Source organism: Pan troglodytes, chromosome 8 (genome assembly GCF_028858775.2).
Source record: "Pan troglodytes isolate AG18354 chromosome 8, NHGRI_mPanTro3-v2.0_pri, whole genome shotgun sequence".
NCBI lineage: Eukaryota > Metazoa > Chordata > Mammalia > Primates > Hominidae > Pan > Pan troglodytes.
The window spans coordinates 143958777-143974422 of record NC_072406.2 but is presented as its reverse complement, the minus strand read 5'-3'; the positions used below and the strand labels follow the sequence as shown (position 1 = coordinate 143974422).

The following is a 15646-nucleotide window of genomic DNA, read 5'->3' as shown; positions in this document are numbered from 1 at the left end:
CGCAGGGTCAACCGGATGAACTCTGATGCTCACCTTTCTCCTCATTTCTACAGTCGCTGCTTTTGTGTAATGTTGGCTCAGCAGCCCTGTAGGAGTTAGGGGGATTGGCTTTGGAGTAACGCCCAGGCTGGGAGCTGGTTCTGCCATTTATTCTCTGGGTAATGTCTGGCAAGTTGCTTCTCTGCATCTCATTTTTTCCTTCTGTTAAACGGGGATAGCAATGGTGTCTGCCTCATGGACAGTGGTGAGAATTAAACCAGGTAATCGACACAAAAGGCCCAGGGGCACGTCTGGTGCATAGTAGGCGGTCAATGAATAGTAAATAGGGTTTTGAAGCGGCTTATTTCAGTATTCTTTTGAGTAGTAGCCAGTGGAGGCCAGATGGCTTCTGAATTATCACAATTGATTTTCTATATGCTCTTGGGTATAAAGTTTCCACTGAATTCAGTGAGCTGCAAGGTGACACCGAGAAGAAACAGGCCGTGGTGGCATCAGTGGCCTTTTGGGGGATTGGGTCCAGCCCTGGGCCTGGAATATTCTGGGCTCTGGAGGAAGGAGTCAGGAGTGCCGTGGGGAGTGTCTCAGCAGGGCAATGGCAGGGGAAGGGGAAAGTCTATAGAACAGGACTGCTGGGCAGTTTCTGCTGCTGTAAGGGAGAACCAAGGAGAGAGAATAAGAGATTTTGCAAGACACCAAGCTGAAGTTGAGCTGCACTCTGTGGCTTTGGTGACCCCAACTCAGAGTGCTTGTTTTTCCCGGGAAGGTGTGGGGCAGGAAGCAAGGGGCCTCTCGGCTCGCGCCAGGGTGTCTGGTTCCAGGCTGGGGTCGGTATGCACAGAGGCTGTGAGTGTGGGCAAGGTTCCAGGCCGGGGTCAGTATGCACGGAGGCGGTGAGTGTGGGCAAGGTTCCAGGCCGGGGTCGGTATGCACGGAGGCTGTGAGTGTGGGCAAGGTTCCAGGCCGGGGTCGGTATGCACGGAGGCTGTGAGTGTGGGCAAGGTTCCAGGCCGGGGTCGGTATGCACGGAGGCGGTGAGTGTGGGCAAGGTTCCAGGCCGGGGTCGGTATGCACGGAGGCTGTGACTGTGGGCAAGGTTCCAGGCCGGGGTCGGTATGCACGGAGGCGGTGAGTGTGGGCAAGGTTCCAGGCCGGGGTCGGTATGCACAGAGGCTGTGACTGTGGGCAAGCCACTCAACCTCGCTGGGTCACAGCTGCTGCATCTGTAAATGGCGGTCACAGTGATGACAACCTCTAGTTGTTGTGAGAAGACACCGTTTATGACACTTAGAGCAACGTTGGGCCCAGAGTCAGCCCCGCAAAGGCAGGAGGAATCATCAGTCACATTGACACAGACGTGGAGGGATGGGCCCCTCCACTGCACGTGGGTGAGGGGAGGAGCCGGAGGTGATGACAGGGTGTCCACCTGCACAGGATGCGAGGCCCAGAGGAGAGACTGGCTTCGAGGCGGTGGGGGAGGGGAGCTCCTCTGGTCTGCTGGGGTTGAGATTGGGGACCTCTGGCTGACATGGCAGGATTGACTAGATGTGCTGTGGAAATGGGTCCCACTGAGGAAGTCTACAGTGGCCACATTGTGGCGAGGGCAAGGCTGGGGTCCCGTGGGCGGGGGCACTGTCCACTTCAGCAGTCAGAGACGTGACCAGTTGCTTCACCAACAACCTCTGACTCTCAGTGGCTCCAGGCACAAGGTCTATTTTATTTCTGAAGATGTCAGTCAAGAGTGGGTGGTCAATACACTGAGATGGGTGCACATCATGGGATGGCGAATTTCATGCTTTAACTTGACTGGGCCGTGCGCCCAGACATTTTTTTGGGTGTGTCTGTGAGGATGTTTCCGGATGGGACCAGCATTGGAACCTGTAGACTGAGTAGGGCAGATGGTGCTCCCTGGTTAGGGCAGCCCCTGCAATCAGGCGAAGGCTTGAGTAGAACGAAAGGGTGGGCCTCCTGCTTTCCTCCTGTCTAATCGCCTTGAGAGGGGACATTGGTTTTTCCCTGCTTTTGGACTAGAACTGAATCATGAACCTTTTTCTGGTTTTGAGCCTGCTGGACTTTGGACTGGAACTTACACTGTTTGGTCTCCTGGGTCTCCAGCTTGCAAATGGCAGAACTGGGACTTGTCAGCCTCCATAACTGTGTGAGCAACTCCTTACAATCAATCTCTCTCTCTCTCTCATCAGGAAGTGTGGGAATCCTCAGTCCCTTGTCATCTTGGGAGAAAGAATTTGGCCAAGAGACAGTTTATGGAGTTTATTCTCTTATCCAAGAAGATAATTTATGGAAGGAAAATTGGGAGCAGAGGGTTTATTTAAAGGGACAGTGCACTCTGAAAGATGAGACAGAGGGGGCAGCTGAAGGAGAATGAGCTACAGCCCCTGAGGGTTCCTTGCTGGGTTTTTATGATTTTGTATTTTTTCCTGAAGTTCCCACCTCTGTCTTAAGGCTCTGCCTTTTTTGGGAGGGTCTAGTTTTATCACTCCTGTCTTAAGTCCCCACCTTCTCCTCACCTAGTTCTCACCCTGGGCTTCTGGGACCCTCCTTTACTATCAGGCGGTACCCATGCCAGGCCAGTGTTGGATGCAAATTCTACCTAATGGCTGTGTTGCTCATTACCTCCACTCGGGAAGGTTGTATCATGGCCAGATCTGCACTTACTGCGACTGCTTGTCTCTGAGTTTCTCCTTTGCTTTCTTTCCTCTTTATCAGCACGCAGCCAGCTCTGCTCTGACAGGTTGACTGTGGAGGGAGTGATGACTGGGTGTCTCTAAGGGGTGTTCCTTCCTGCATCGGTATATCCCCTCCTCTGCTCATTTCCAGCATGCATGTTTCTGGTGGTCCCTGGGGTGTGAGACTTTTCCAGACCTCCCTTTTCTCAGGGGCTCCCTCTCCTGCTAATGTCTAGCCATCTGCCCATTATTTTATTTTATTTAGTAGAGATGGAGTTTCACCATGTTGGCCAGGGTGGTCTCAAACTTCTGACCTCAAGTGATCTGCCCGTGTTGGCCTCCCAAAGTGCTGAGATTACAGGCGTGAGCCACCCCACCTGGCCGCTATCTGCCTATTCTAACAGATCTGTCTCTACCTATTGATTATCTATTATCTATCTGTATTAGTTCGTTCTCATGCTGCTATAAATAACTGCCTGAGACTAGATAATTTATAAAGGAAAGAGGGTTGACTCACAATTCCACATTGCTGGGGAGGCCCCAGGAGACTTACAATCATGGTGGAAAGCAGAGGAGAAGCAGGCACCTCTTCACAGGGCGGCAGGAGAGAGAATAACAACTAGCAGGGGAAATGCCAGGTGCTTATAAAACCATCAGATCTTGTGAGACTCACTCACTATCATGAGAACAGCATTGGGGAAACTGCCCCCGAGATCCAATTCCCTTCACCTGGTCCCACCCTTAACACATGGGGATTATGGGGGTTACAATTCAAGATGAGATTTTGGGTGAGGACCCAGCCAAGCCATATCAATATCTATCTACCTACCTATCTATGGATTATCTATCTATTATCTGTCTACCCACCTATTGATTATCTGTCTATCTAATCTATCCTATTGGTTCTTTCTCTGGAGGACTCAGAGTAACACAGACCCGAAGAAGCAGTGCACATGGTAATCTGTGTTCTCAGTGTCCTCACGGGGTGAGGCTCATGGGGAAGGGCTGCTTTCCTCTCCTGTTCCCCACCCCCAATACAGACAGATCTTCATGATCTAGCAGCCCCTTTTCCTGATTTAGGGTTCAGGAGGAGGACAAGGAACCAGATTAGAGAAGTGTTGTAGGAAAGTTGGAGGAGAGTTGGGTGGGCACAGTGTCGCTGTAGCCAAGAGGCTTTAGGAGGAAAGAAGGGTGCCAGTATTACCATTTCCTCTAAGAGCTCTGAGGGAAGGCCACTGAGTTTCTTATTTGATGGGAATCCTCCAAGAACCTGACGTTCATAAACATGTATTTCCTCCACACTGGGAAAGTGAATGTGCACACTGGCCATTTAGATTAAACTCAAATTCTCCACAGGAAAAACGACAGCTATTGTTTCCAGTTCCAGAAATAGCTGCACCACTATCCTGTTATTATAGATGAAAAAGTAAAGCACAAAAAGTGTTGGTTTGGCAAATACAAGAGAAAGATGAATAATGATATTGTCTTGTCCCCCCAAGCAAATACTTCCAAGTCTTCAGAAACAAACAGCACAGCAAAGACTTCCATCACTCACTTCTCTGTGGGATTGAAGTCACCTCTAGAGAGTGAGCTGTCCCACTCCTGATGGCTAAGCCCCATCACAACTGGAGGACACCGTGGCTTAGGAAGAAGAAGCGGGAACGCTGGGCCCAAGACAGAGTGCCACAGCACAGAATCATGCAGAAATGTCACATCGCTGAGACAGAGGCCATAGCTACTCACACCAACTCACAGCTCCCAGGGCCAGGCCAAGGCCATGGTTCCCAGTGAACTCCAGCACCTGGGCTGGTGCCCAGACACTTGGAGACAAAGCCTTGGACAAGATCAAGCTAGGCAGAGTTTTTTGTCCATGGGTAATTCATTCTTTTTCACTTTAATACAGTGGCCCCTTCCTATATCACCTAAAGCCATGTGTCCACATGAAGAATCCACTCATACCTAAGACCAAAGACAGGCATGTGGCTGGGGACACTCTGGGCAGAAATGTAGCATCTTTTGAAGTCATCCAAACTCTTCAAAGCCATCAGGGGCTGCCAGACCTCTGCCTTGGAATTTGAACATTATAGTTTTCATTTGTTTGTATCTCGAACACTCAACCAAGCCAGCAGCTCCTAGCAGCTGGAGACCTTTTCAGCTCACCTCTGTCTCCAAGAAAGTCTGAATCTCAGGGTTTCTTTGAAAAAGAGTCTGTTGAATGTGTGTGGAAGGGGGGTGGAGCAACAATTCGGCCGTGTTAGTCTTGTCTCTATGCAAGGCCACAGTCAAAATGGGCATTCAGGGCGCTTCTGGCCCTGCCTCTTCCCTTCCTTCCGGTGACCACGCTCACTGGTAGGCAGCCCTGTCCCCCAGATGCCTGCATCCCTCTGTTGTGCCTGCTACTGAAGGCCCCTGAGCAGGACAGCTGGGATTGCTGGACCCCACCCTCTGAACCCTTCCTAGCCCAGAGGGCCCACGAAGATGTCTGATGCATGATGTCTACTCAGTCCAATTCAGTGGCACGATTCTGCCCCTGGGAGACATCGGGCAATGCCTCTGGGTGGTTTTGGCTATTAGTAGTGGGGGGTGCTCCTGCCATGTGGTGGGTGGAGCCAGGGATGCCACTCAACAGTGCAAGGGCAGCTCTCCCGGTGCAGAACAATGCGGCCCAAATGTCAGTAGTTCTGACATTGACTGATTCCGCTTGGATTTTAACCTGAGCCTGTGGACATCTGGGATCCACTGCTCTGGGCACAGCGTTCTCCCCTGGGGAGGACAAAAGTCTTACATGGGATTTGGACTTGGAGACAATTCTCTCTAAAGAGGACAAGGTCAACTGAGATTGGCCGGTCCAGGTCATTACTTCCTGAAGAAGGCTTCTCCTCATCCCCTGGTTGGACAGGGCCAGGATATAGGTCTCTAGAGAGTGAGTCTTGGGAAGAACTCACCAGTCAGTCCTAGTTTGAGTTCTTCCCAGTGTCAGATAGTGGGTTATGCACAAAAAGAGGCAAGTGGCTCTGATGTTAATGGTGAGGCTGTTTGGACACGAGGATGATTGGTGGGTTAGGTGGAGGCATGAGATTCGTCTGTGAAGTCACAAGTCCTATAACAAGCAGTTTGGGAAATTGATTTGGTCTCCTCCTGCTGAATTAATTGGCTCCATTTGCTCCTTGGGAAGTTAAAGATGCTGCACTCTGCACACTGAAAGGTGGACTAATTAGCAAGGAATGCACAGGTCTTTGTTCTGTGGACAGTGCCTGGCTCTGAATGGCAACAGATTTGGGGCTGTGGCTGTGAGGCTCAGTGGCAGCAGGGGTGTCTTTGGCCCCAGCTCCACATCTACGGCTTTTCGATTGAGGCTGGAGGAGTAAGATTGCTGGGAGTGGTGTGTGTGAATGCATGTGTATGGTGGGGGACCTGGGGTGACCCCCTCAGGCTTTAGGATTAGTTCAGGGTCCCTCAGCCTTGACCCAGGAGAGATGGGATAGGATCTGCTAAGGTGACCCACTGTCCCATTTGCCTGGGACTGTCTCTGTTTTTGCACTGTGGGTCTGGAGTCCTGGGAAGCCCCTCAGTGCCTCTGGAACTTGGATGGTTGGTTGGTCACTCCCTGGAGCACAGCTCCCTGCCCCGACCCTCCCACTTAGGGAAGACTGTCTGGGTCCTGTGTGCTGCCTCAGTGGCCAGGCCTCCCTGGACATCCTTGTGGGGAAGGTGTGGCTCCACTGAGGCTGCAGTGGTCACCCAGAGTGTTGTCCTGGTGAGTGAGCTCCGTGCTGTGGGGAGGCCCCTTCACCAGGTAGAACGTGAAGCCCCCACGGAGAACCTCAGTGGATTCAGTCAGAGGGGCAGTCAAGAGCACTTAGGTTGTGCTTCTGAGTGGTCAGCAGAGAGCCCCAGGAGCCCTCTGTGCTGGGGGCAGTGATGGTGACAGTCGTGGAGATGGAGAGGCCTTGGAAGCTGGTGGGGGGCCGGGACGTCACAGGGAGAGCTCAGCTCCAAGAGCAGCTCTGGGGCTGCTGAGGTAGCGCCATTTATAACCCCCCAGAATAACAACATCTTCTCATTATTTTAAATAAAAAGTGTATGGTTGCTTGTCAGTACCCGAAGTGTATCTTGTTCTGGGGAGGGAGCAGTTTGGGGAGGAAAGGGAGGCGGTCAATGGAGGGTGAATGCATGTGGGGACCATGAAGATGACAAGGCTGGCCAGGCTTCCCAGGACCCTGCAGGCTAGTGGACATCCAGCCCCTCCAGGCTAATGGAGGAGCAAAGTACTGTCCCCTTTCCACCTCACAGGGACACAGATAATGCCTTCATTCATTCATTCATTCATTCATGCACTCCAGGAATTTGGCTGCCTCTCCTCTATGGCCTAGCAATAGCACATAGGTGTTTGGCATTCTCATCCCAGAGTTTTTGTAGAAATTCCTGGATATTTATAACAGTGATTCTCAGGAGGAGACAAAAATCCAAACCAAACAAAACCAAATAGCAACAGAAAGGCAGCAATCCCTGGGAGAAGATACACTGGTTAGGATTCCTGACCTGGACGACTCTCAGCTCTGGAGGCTCTGTGGTTTCACAGAAGCTTTGCCTTTGTGGGACCCCCGCAGTGCCCTCTTGCCTGCCCTGTTGAAGGGTCAGGTGGTGGAGGACAAGTGGAGCAGAGGTCAGGAGGCCGAAGCTGGACGCCTGGAACTCCCACAGGCCTTGGGCCCTTCCTGCAGGCTGAGCTGCGTGTGCTCTCTGTGGGGTCAGGCAGGGGTAGGGCTGGAATCAGGTACTCCTTAGGAAGGACTTTGGCATCTCACTCTCCTCCTCACTGGGTTTGGTTTTGTGTCTCAGACCCGAGGCTGAAACACCTGCATTGTTGGCGTGGTTGGGGCAGCCAGTCCCAGAGAAAACTGAGATCTCCAGGGACGACTGTGGATCTGAAACTGAATGCCAGAATTGTCAAGAAGCAATGTCGTTGTGCAGAAACCTCACCAGGGTGCGGGGCAGGCTGGGACTGAGAGGGCAGCTGCTGCTCCCCAGCGGTGATCTGCCCCCTCGTCTGCACTCCACCACCAGCTGCACTGGCCCCCACTGCAAAGCCCCTCTGGTTGTTTAAGATGGAAACCTGTGGAAGGCGACACACGCTCTCCCAAATGCTGCAATCATCACACAGCCCGGGGCCACCAGCCTGGGGACAAGCACGTCTCTCTTGTCTCTCGCAGAGGGCCCCCTGCTGGCAACCAGGAGCCCAGTGGTAACTTAGACAAAAGGAGGAGACCACTGGCTCCACAGGTGGGGTCCTGTGGACTCAGAGATGACTGGGTTGGAGTTCAGAGAGTCAGAAGAGGAACTTGTCTCCCTCCATCTCTCCTCCCTGCCCACCCTGGACTTGCCACTGTGGGCAGCAAAGGTACCTCTTGGAGAAAGGAAGCCCACTGTCTATGGTACCCAACCAAGAAAGTCAGCAAAGTATCTACAACAGCCAGCCCAGAAAGCCAGCACACCATCTATGTTAACCAGCTGAGGAAACCAGCCTGCCATCTGCACTAATCAGCCCAGGAAGCCAGTCCACCATCTACACTAACCAGCCCAGGAAACCAGCCCACCATCTACACTAACCAGCCCAGGTAGCCAGTCTGTCTTCTACACTAACTAGCCCAGGAAGTCAGCTCGTCATCTACACTAACCTACTCAGGAAGCCAGTCCACCGTCTACATTAACCACCCCATGAAGCCAGCCTGCCATCTACACTAACCAGCCTAGGAAGCCAGTCTGTCTTCTACACTAACCAGCCCAGGAAGCCAGTCTGTCTTCTACAGTAACCAGCCCAGAAAGCCAGTCTACCACATTAACCAGCCCAGGAAGTCAGTATACCATCTACACTAACCAGCCCAGGAAGCCAATCTACCATCTACACTAACCAGCCCAATGTTAAGGACAATACATTCCTCTTCAAAGACTCCTTGGCCCCCCTTCTGCTTGAACTGTAACAAACCCTTGTTCCTCAGCTTGATCTATAACTAGCAAACCTCTTATTCTATAAACAACCCTTTACCATACCTGGACATGCCCAGACATGCCTTGAACTTGTTCGTAGACAACCCTTCCCACCTTAGCAACAGACAGTCTCTCCTTCTCCACCTCTCTTAGCAAGCTGCACGTTTACCATATTTAGAAAAGTTAAAGTCTTAGTCATATTTGGAAAAGTTTAAGTCGTAGCCAATCTGGTTAGTTTGGATTGTGTGGTCTGACTCCAGCCAATGGAGAAAGGACACAGAAACAGGAACTGTGTTAGGGATAAAAACCCTTCTCTCCTTTGTTCATTGTACTCTTGCAATCGTGGCTGATGCAGGCAGCATCCTTCTGCAGAAGTAAATTGCCTTGCCGAGAAAACTTTTTGTCTGAGTGCAGGTTCTTCTTTGTGGCACCGAGCATGTGTTTCCAACACCAGGAAGCCAGCCCACCATCTACACTAACCAACCTAGGAAGCCAGCCTGCTGTCTACAGTGATCAGCCCAGGAGCCTGCCTGCTACATACCAATCAGTCTGGTAGGAAGTCAGACCAATGTCTCTAACAACCAGTGCAGGAAGCTCAACAGTATCTTCTGTAATAGTAGGCTCAAAATGGCCAGGTCTTGATCAATAACTGACAACTTCCATAGTCTCTGCTTCCAACTTGGGGCCAACTAGAGAAAGCCCCTTGTGTCCCCCTAGCTGGTCAGGTGGAGGCTTGCTTGTTTTCCACTCTCCTATCTTCTGGCCATCAGCCTCCCTCCGTCCATGCCCGAGACCTTCCTGTGTCTCCACTATGAGGCTCTCCCAGTCCTCTGCTGCCCCGAGTCTCCATCAAACCCACTTCTTGCTAGCTGGCTCTGAACAAATAGCATTTGTCTGTTCTCGTTTGGAGGGGAAGTCTTTGTTTGTTTCCAGACTGTCTCTGTCCCTGCCCCCAACCCTCTCCCATCCTGTCTTGGCCTCTCTCAAGTCTCCCCCTGGAGGAGTCTTTGTGCTGGAGTGGCTCTCGTGGAACTGGAGCATGCAAGGTCAGAGGGGGTGCATATGGCCACATTCCATACCTGTGAGTCTGGCGGAGGAAGAGCTGTGCTGTGTCACAGGAGAGGCCTAAGAATCAATGAGAAATGCGGTTGCATTGGCAGCTTCTGCAGGGTCTGGCACGAGCGTGGGAGCTGGGGAGTGCATGTGCTTCTGCCGTCATGACACCTCTGCTCAGGTGTGATTCTCCTTCCCTCTCTAAGGGCATAATGTCAGGTATTTGCAATGTTTATGCCTTTGTTTTTGAGACAAATCAATAAATAAAATGCAGGGGAAATCCTATCAGCACAGCTCTTGTCATCCACCTTCAGATAAGGCTGGCGTGTGTTCCTGGTTATTTTTAGTCTCCTACATATCTGTCTATGATTGCTTTTTGCATTATAGTTATGGAACAATCCGAATGACTGAATTACAGCACCACAGTAATGATTCTGCAACACTGAACTTGACTGTCCCAAGGAAATCACAACTGCCATCTCAAGAAAGCCTGTCTGCAGCAACCATTCCATGGTCCTCAAAGACGCGGCCACCGGAGAGGCTGGTTTCAATTCGCCCCCAACTCCGGCTGGAGAGAGTTGAGGAGGAAGGCAGCGGCCTGGGCTGAGTGGGAAATGCCTGCACTGGAGGGTTGGTGGCCCCCATGCTGGATGGAGGCAGGAACGGGAGGCTCCTGGAATTGTCCTCTCTTCTGCCAGAGAGGGGAGGCGGGCCGTCACTGTGCAGCAGCCCAGCCAGCACCGAGAAGGAAGTGGGTGCCTGTGGGACCCTCACCTCTCTGCGGAGGGGCCTGTGGAAATGCAGCCTGCGCCCTAGGCCAGCCCTGCTCCTAGGAGGGTCCTGCTGCCTCATTTGCTCTCTCTCCCTCCTTCTCCTCTCCACTCCCACCTTTTTTTCTAGGAACTTTGAACCCTCGTTTTCACCCAGTCCCATCGAGAAGCCAAGTGCTCCCTCCTCAGGCCAGAGCTCCCAGCTGCAGACACAGGTTCAGCCCCCAGCTGAGCGAGGAGCGGCTTCCATGCCGGGGCCTGCCTCTCTGCCGCTCTCCACGGGTCCTTCGCAGCCGCGTCCTGGCCCTGAGGCGGTGACACAGAAGCCCACGTCCGTTTCCTTTCTGCTTGCCTGTTTGTAGGTGGGACCAGGCTTCCTGTCTGCCCATCCCCAGAAGGCAAAGCCTTTAGGTCCCCCCTCTGCTGACTCAGGCACAAAAGGGTTTTCTTTCTTAGTTTTGGAATCTGAGTGGAAGGGCACATGCTGTGAATCATATTCTCCTTCTAGTCTCTCGGTTGCTCACGTGGGAGTAAGTAGGAGCTGTGGGACCTTGTCCTTAAGCCATTAAAGATGTGGTGAGTTTTATTGAGCCTGCTGCCCACCCTGTGATATCTTTTGCTGGTTTGCTTCTCCACAAGCAGATTCCAGACAAGGATCAGTGTCTGTGGGGTGGTCTCAGGAACACCTGGTTGGGAGTGGTGGTGAAACAGAAGAGGCAAGAATCCCAGGCTGGGAGCAGGCCCTGCACGGGCCACTGAGCTCAGCCCACTGGGGCGTTGGGGAGTGGGTGTGCTTCTGCCTTCATGACACCTGGGGCCTCGGGGTCTGGAGCGAGCTCAGGGAGGCCCCACAGAGTGTGGGGGCTGCAGGCTGGTCCTTTCTTCGCTGACCGCTGAGGCTGGGGCCTCGTCCTGCTTCTGTGCTGTGCTTTGCGTTGCCAGGGAGAACCCCAGCGGGAGTGATTCAGGAGGCAGGCGCTGCCACGTCCTGACTGGTGAGCTCTTGAGGTTGGGGAGACACTGGGGGTTTGCTCTGATTCTTTCAGTTCACTGCAGCGGGTTCTGGGGGTGTGTGTTGTGGGAGGAGACTTGCTTTGCTGCCACAGCTATTTTAAATCCAGTGGAGCGGCAGAAGCCTGGTGATCTTCTCGTCACCGAGGTGGAAAAATAGACCGGACTGCGAATGGCTTTTGGAGCCCCCCATGTGTCTGACCCCGGTTTAACTTTGCTTCTCGTCCCAACCCATGGTGTTGGGGGCAGGGGGCGGGGAGGGAGGGAATCAATAGCTAAAACCATAACTCCTCCAGGCTGACTTCCGCAAGGACAGAACGAGCCACTGAGAGCGCGCCAAGAGAGAATTACACGGCAATATTTTTTTCAAGGACAGTTATTAAAATATTGACATTTCATCTGTACAGCTTATCCCTCAGACGTCCTCAGAACAGTCCCCAGACAGGGCTAATTTAATTACGCTCCACCCCAAATGTGCCCCGTGCCCTGTGACAGTCAGATTCTTCCAGAAGCACCAGACACAGATGTATCCAGTTCTGGAGGCGTTCCTGAAATTTATCTCAAACTTCCAATAGGCTTAAAAAAATTCTCTTTCCTAAAAAAATGAAGTTGAATGTTGATGTTTTTACAGTGCTGGGAATCACGCATGTATATCTCCTCCCTCAGCAGAGAACCTCCTGGAGAAACAGAGGCCATGGGTCCTGACGCCTGAGCCAGCAACTACTCTGAGCACACTGTGAAGGGCGGCTGTGAATTTTTCTTCTCTCTCAAACAACGATGCAATCATTGGGATCACTTGTCCTCCTGGGATGGGTTTGTGTGAGACTGATGTCTTCCAAAAAACACAGCCCCAAGGGAGTCGAGACGATGTACCAGGTAGAATAAGGCACAGGGGAGCCATTTGACGAATCAGACAACAGCAGCCGGCCTGCCTGCCAGGTATGTGGCCAAATATGGGCGAGGCCAAGGTTGGGGTGTGAAAGTGCACGACGTTTACACCCACGTGGGCGTCTGTGCACGTGCGTGTGTGCATGTGAGCTGCCTGTGTGCATTTGCAGAAGCGGGCATTCTTCATGGCTAAACAAAAACCTCACGTTTTGGGTTCCAGGGTGATGCCAGCGAGTTGTGTTCCTGAGAGACGAAGGAAGCCTTCCTTCCAGGTTTCCACGTGGAGCAGTGCCTCCCTGTGTGGTTCCTGGCAGCAGGGGATGCCAGGCTGCAGTGGCAGAATGTTGAGCTGCATGGCCGGCTTCCACTCATGCGAGGCCAGCAGCAACCCCCTCCTCAGGGATGACAACCAGAGTGTCCTCCAGACACTGCCAGATGTCCCCTGGGGGGAATTGTCTTTGGCTGAGAATCACTGCTTTAGATGGATGATGATCTTTTAAATGGACAGTGCTGTTCCTGGCTCCGAGCAGTCAGTTAGTTCCCTCCCTCCCTGTTTACTTACAAAACAGCCGCATCCCCGGGATTACGAGTGAGCCAGCGGAGATGTGACCAAAGAGATGTCACAGTTCGCTTTTCTTTGTGATCAATACGTGGAATGATTTAGGGGCCTGTGTTAAAATTGCAAATCTTCTATAGAAGATTTTGGCAGCAAAATATTTTAAAAGCCTACGAAATAAACAGAGATGGCACATTCAGAGGCTCCAAATCACAGAGAAAGGAACTGCATCCACAGTAGCTTTTGCCTTCCTCCTCTGCCGCTGTTTTGACTCATTGATCTTTGGGTCTGGTGGATTTTTTGTGTTGGGGAGAGAAGAGGGAAGAGGCAGGAGGGCCATTCTCATGGCAAGCTGAGGTCTCAGGGGCCGGGCTGGGAGTTAGGGGGCGCTGGGGTCCCACCCAGGTGGCAGGGCCAGGCAGGTCATGGCACCTGCTATGGTCGTGCTGAAGTCCTGGAGGCAACAACCATTGTTACTTCTAAATGATACCAAGAGGGAAAGAACACATCCCTTCAACTTTTCCTTAAGGAGATCTGTAAGGCAGGTTGGAAGAATTTGAAGTCCTTCTGCCTTCGCATGAACAAAAATGTGAAGGGGGTTTTTAAAACTCAGATTTGATCTTTACAGTAACCAGATGGATTTTATTTCAACGTGCCAGAGTTTCCACATCACGTCACCACTGCACTTCAACGTGCTGTTCTTGAGGCTGTTTAAAGTTCAGCCTTGGCACCTGACATGGCGCATCTGTTTTAACTCCAGGCGTGGGTGCTCCTGGGGAAACGACGACTTCTGATGCCTGACCACCCCCAGGCTGACGCCCTCCCTCCTGCCCAGGGCTGAGGCTGGACCCAGGGCACCTCCTTCGAATGGCCTCTCTCTTCCTCCCTAACACAGAGCAATCAACAGCTGTATAAAATAATTGCCCTAAAATCACAAATTAAAAGAAAATCAGCAGCCAAAGTTCCTTCCTGATGTTTTTCAAGTCTAGGTTTCGTGAGTGAGTCTTCTACTGAGGAAGCCAGTTGGGGTTTCAAAGGCCTTTGGCTTTGTGGAAAATGGCTTTGTGGTGTCCAGAGCCGTGTGGGTGCCTCTGGCAAGTGCCTGCACCACGGAGGCCCTGAGTAAGCCCGCTCAGCCCTGTGCCCTCCACACCTGGTGCTCAGACCCAGCCTCCTTCACTCAGGCCTGGGGGCTGGCCAGACTCAGGCAGGTGGCCTGGCCTCCTCTCAGCCCCTTTCTCACCCACCCACTGCTGTTCTGATGGCTAGTGCAGCCTTTGCACAAGGGGGGACCTTTGTGAGGGCCTGGATAGAGGCAGGTGGGTTCATCTGTGGCCTCCCTGTCCTGAGGGGCCAGGCTCTGTGCCCCCAGCTGCACCTTCCCCAAGGCCACCATCCCACCTCTTGCTGTCCTTCCTTCTGTGTCCGTCTGGCCCCGCAGGTTCCTGCTGGGCACCATTTCCAGCCCGTGGGGTGAGCACTGAGGAGGCAGCAGGACGCTGAGCTGGCTGCCAACCCGTCTGCTGCTCCACCCACTCTGGTTCTGACTCAGATGGCACCAGTGGCTCCAGCCCAGGGGACGCCCTGCTCTTGGGCCTCACCAGGTAGGTCCAGACCAGCCCTGGCTCTCATGTCACTTCAGCAACACACCTGTCATTGCACCTGTCACCGCACCCATCACCACATCCATCCCAGGGTTTGACCTGCGTTCCTGCAGAGTGGAGCAGGTGGGCGCCTGTGTCCCTGCTCATGTACGTGCCCTCGGGGTCAGGATCTCAGCCCAGAAACAGCCTTCCTGAGACACACGCAGGCCTTCCCAGCTGTCCCAGGCGCTGTCCATGTCAGAACACCCAGGCTGCAGGCCTCTGCCCCTACGGCCCTTGGTTCATTCTTCCAGTTTCTGCAGCTGAGCTCTCCAGGGGCCTGGGGGAGCCACCTGGGGCTACACAGTTCCTCAGATCACACCTGCTCCACGGCAGAGCTCCGGAAGGAGCCAAGGTGCAGAATGACAGCATGGTCCAGCCCTGGTCACAAGTCTCCCTCCACAGCCCGTTCCTCACGCTGCTTAAAGTGGAATTTCCAGATGAGTGCCACACCCAGGCGACATCCAGGTGGGGCCAGCGCTGCTCAGTTCCAGAGCAAGGAGGTGGTGACCTTCCTGCACCGTCACCAGCTCCTGGGCTTCCCGGCAGCGGGAGGGAGACAGGGGGCCCACGGCTTGCAGCTGAACCTCCAGAATTCCAGAAGCCCCAGTGCCAGCTCCAGGGAGAAGCCAGACAGCCTCTAGCTCAGTGACCCTTGAGGCCTTGGGACCCGATAAGCCCCAGCCCCCCATAGACTGCGGCCTCCATGCCAGGTACAGGTGCTTCGGACCCTGCCAAGGAGCTACCTGGAAACGGTGGTCGGGGGCCCCGCCCCTCTCCTACCCCCTGCCCCACCTCCCCCACACTGCCCCTCCCTGTCCTGCATCTCCCCACTCCTCCCCTCCTCACCCCTCCCCGCCCCACCTCTGTGCTCCCCTGGGCCCAGGTGTCAGCTGTTCGCTGCCCTCCTGCCCTGGTCCCCACGTCACCCCAGAGGCTGGCAGTTTTTCCCTGGGCCAGGAGCCCTCTGCTGGCTTCCCCTCCGGGGAGGTGGAAGGGTGGGCTTCGCACTCATGGGCCTGGCAGCTGAGGCCCCACAGTTTCACTGTCCCC

General features: G+C 53.4%; 1 long non-coding RNA gene across 1 annotated transcript; it reads left to right on the top strand.

The window, feature by feature from the left end:
- Nucleotides 1-10852: 10852 nt before the first annotated feature.
- LOC104008353 (uncharacterized) lies at nt 10853-15370 on the top strand. The gene is made up of 3 exons (XR_001706929.3): nt 10853-11071; nt 12173-12445; nt 14392-15370. It is a non-coding gene; the product is annotated as an uncharacterized LOC104008353 (long non-coding RNA).
- The last annotated feature ends 276 nt before the right edge of the window (nt 15371-15646 follow it).